Source organism: Alligator sinensis, unplaced genomic scaffold (genome assembly GCF_000455745.1).
Source record: "Alligator sinensis unplaced genomic scaffold, ASM45574v1 scaffold1046_1, whole genome shotgun sequence".
NCBI classification, from domain to species: Eukaryota; Metazoa; Chordata; order Crocodylia; family Alligatoridae; genus Alligator; species Alligator sinensis.
This window is the reverse complement of record NW_005842174.1, coordinates 1,083,848-1,087,718: the sequence shown is the minus strand read 5'-3', so window position 1 is coordinate 1,087,718 and position 3,871 is coordinate 1,083,848. Positions and strand designations below refer to the sequence as shown.

General features: G+C 47.3%; 1 protein-coding gene across 1 annotated transcript in view; it reads right to left on the bottom strand.

Annotated features, from left to right (window-relative positions):
- Positions 1-3,871, bottom strand: part of CDH4 (cadherin 4) — a 759,836-nt gene that overhangs the window by 30,932 nt on the left and 725,033 nt on the right. The window lies entirely within an intron of this gene.

The window sequence follows — 3,871 nt, the reverse complement described above, 5'->3', positions numbered from 1 at the left end:
TTCTTCCCTGCCTGTGGCAGGGGGTCAGGCTAGATGATCTGCTCAGGTCCCTCCTGACCCTAGCTACTATGAAACTATGGTGCTTCCTCCCAAGGTGGCACTTGCCCACAGGCACCCGACTCGGGTAGTCCTGGGAGGCACCACAGCCATGGAGGGAAGCACCAGGCCCCCGTGCAGCTCAGGCAGGCAGGAAGGCTCCTGGGTGGGGAGGGGAATAAAAAGATCAGGCTCACCACTTTTTTTGGGTGGACCCTGCTTTCCCAGGTTGCTGCCAGGCTGCCTGCAGGGCTTCCTGCAGAGCCTTGCTCCTCAGATGAGTTTTAGTTTGCTGTGCCCCAAGTCATTTAAGGCACATTACGCTGCCGAATTTCCTACAGCGGCTGGAATTAATGCGCCATATGTTGCCAAGGCGTGCAAACCCCGACACCATTAAAGCGGCACAAAAGCATTTAGCCCACTTTAAAGTGTTGTGCACACTCACCCCTCATTTCGTCTGCATGTGGCCCTTGTCTTTTATTTTCTAGAGGGGAAGTCATGTGTTGATATTAAATGGTATACACAAGAAAAAGCATTAAAAGAATGGGATTAAGGTAGCAATGCCACACACTTGCAAGACGGAGTAAAGGCTGCCTGTGCAGCCTTAGTTCAGCCCCTTGCATGTCTATATTATGACCCAGTCTTTAATTACATCATCACATCCTCTTTTTACCCATAGGATCCCTGCCTTGACTGGACAGAGGCCCAAGCTGCTGCAGCCAGACTGCTACTAGTCACCCTGCTGGCTCACACAGAGCCGGTTTGGGTATCTCAGCCCACCACTCCAGCCTGCAGTGCAGATAGTTTTCCACTTTATTATGTGCACAACACCTGGCGTGCATGAGAGCAGGTGTGGATCTGCAGAGGGAACGTCTACATTTGCACGTGCCAGCTGGGCAGATTGGCTCTCCCAGTTCCCTGACGGCACTACTGATATGAGGTATGTCCCCACAACTTGTTGGGCATGTATAATTTGAGGCTGGCCAAAACAGCTCTGAAGCACCACCTTGCAAAGCCTCCTCTGAACCATGCTGCTTGAACACACAGCCTCATGTTACCCAGATTCAGCAGGATAAAGCAGAGGGCAATGTGCTTTCTTCTGAAGGCACCTTTAACCAGAGGGAATGCATTTCCCTTATGTTCTTGTGCTGCCCAAAGTGAGACAAATAACCATGGACGCATCTCCATTGTAAATCCCTGTCTCTGAGCCATAATAGCATTTTCATGAGTCAGCTCCCACAGGGCATCCACTGCTGCTCTTGGAGATTGTTTCAGACTCTGCCGTGTCTCAGCTGAGTGGGAAGTGGCTCTCTCCCCATTTGCCAGGCTTGCTTCAGAGGCCAGGGTCTTTCTCCATTCTGAAAATGGTTCAGAAATGATATGAAAAACAGAAATGATATTCTACCCTTCAGTGATCAAGCTAGAAAAGCAGATGTGGCTTTGCTGAGGGCTGGTTAAAGATTGCAAAAACAGCCTTTGCAAAGATTAACTTGAACTGGGAATGGCTTTGGGGTCTGTATGCCCTTTTGCAAATGTGTGCTGAAAGATCTAGGTGAAGGTGGGTGTTCTTCACATCCTTCTTTGCATTGCATTTGTTATCCACTGCAGACCAGGATGTGACCCTCTCTACTTACAACAGTGAGGAATTATGCCATTAGTCCCATTGATTTCATGGGAGCACCACGGGTGCTTAATGCCTCATGATTAAAGAGGTAGTTAGGGTTTTAGTCTGAAGTCAGGGGAAGGCAGGACAGAGGAGAGAGTGGCACCTTGCAGACTAATGACCGCGAGGAGGAAGTTCACTCTCTGGCTCTCCTTGTTCTTCTCTTGCTCAAAAATTCTCCCTGATCCAATCAGAGACCGATAGAGGAGACAACTCATGCACCGTGAGTAAGGATCCCTGACCAGCCACAGCAATCAGTTTGCAGAGAGTTCCCTGCCCTGAACTCATGTTTTTCTTAACTACGAACGAGGCAGAAAGGAGGTAGAATCGTAATAGGCTTCCCTTCCCCAGCACGGGCACCGAATCCCGAGCAATAATGCTCATTCTCAGTGCCAAGGAGCATCAAAAACGTCTTCCACGTGGAGCAGTCCATCAATATGAGGATGACAGTCTTCTAGTAAACAGGGAAGTCATCAGTGCATCTGTAGATGACTGAGGAGGCCAATCCAAGATCTGCAAGTTCAACTGCAGCCGTGGCTAACGGTTCTGGGAGGAAAGAGTAGATCCTGGTGATGTTGCATGGATCCTGGCAGTGTTTGGTCACACATCTTTCCCTGTGTCTCTCTCACCTATCTGCCTCCCTAATGAGGCGGGTTTGCTCAAAATGCTCCATGCCTTATGATATGCGATGTTAGACAATGTTATTATACACAATGCTATAAATATAATAAATGCAATACTCACAGCAATACATGGGAGACGCAGGCACCAAATCGTCTCTATGGGGACCATGATATACAACAAAGCATGGATCATTTTGAGCAAACTTGCCTCACTATGGAGGCCGACAGACGAGAGAGACGGTCTTCCAGTTAGATAAAACGAGAACATACAGAAGGACCAGGGGAGGTCATACACTGTAGGCAATTACAATGCACTTTCAGGCTTTGAGCTCAATGTGACACAACACCATTTCCCTGTGGTTCTTTGCATCATGATCACTGTTGGTTACACAGGAATGGAAAGTCAACCCTGGCATCCTGGGTGTCTTGACAAATGTGTCCTGCTTTCCGCCTGCAAGTTCTGAATAAAGGCTGGTTCATTATGCAAATGTCTTGGCGCAGCAAGGGTGATCACGTAAATCCCCTGTTTTTCACTCTGATGCAGCTTTAAAACTGCAGTCGTGACACTTGACACGCTCCTCGATTAGGATGGGGGCAGGGAAGTTACAAGTATTTGCAGGTTAGCTGCTGATGTGGAAAACCCCCCACCAAGCATTTCATGTTGGACCTGCTTAGCTTTTGTCCTTTTAAGCATCATGCACAGCCATGCATGCACAGGTTGCACACACACAGGCACACACCCCACCACCGATGAAACTTGGAGAGGCACTCTAATGTACCGGAGAAGGCTGCCAGTCATCGTTTAAGAGCAATAAGAGCGATTAACATAAAAATCCTGATGAAATATCATCTAGCAGGTAAGACGATGTTTCCCTTAAAGTTTCAGCAAAGTGGCATCTGCAAACACACACGCACACACACACATATAACCTAAGGGGCAGAAAACAGGACAAGCTCACACGTTCCTGCCAACGTAATCTCAATGGCATTTCACCAATGTCATTTTTCCGAATACTCAAACTGTATGTATGAAGAGTGACTGCAATTTCTTAGCTACGAGGGAGTGTTTTTTTCCCTGCAGAGTCATTCTTTAATTGTGTTGCTCTTTAAACTTCTGTGCTGCATTATAACGTATTAAAAACTTTTTGTTAAGTGAAGGTCACTGGTTTCAAAAGGGAAAGGCTTTGTTCTCAGCAGTATAAATAATTCTTTTCAGGTGCAGCGCACAGAACGTGTAGGGCAAGTTCCCATAGATCACAGCTGCCTATTCAGGCTTCCTTCACTTTTTTGATAGTCAGTGAGAACATCCATAGGAATCTTATCTGGTAACTGATTCACTGAATGTTGAATGAATTCAGTTGTGTCCCGGCCGCATATAATAACTGCAGAGGCATTCACTGCCTGGTTTGCTGGTTTTCTGTATGGGAACGTGAAGCAAACCCGTAAATGAAGATAAACTTGTGTCCTTTTGGAGGGATGAAGGGCGCTGCAATTTGATATCTGCTCCGCGTACCTGCAGGATTCAAGCTATGGAACAGAAAGCATTAGG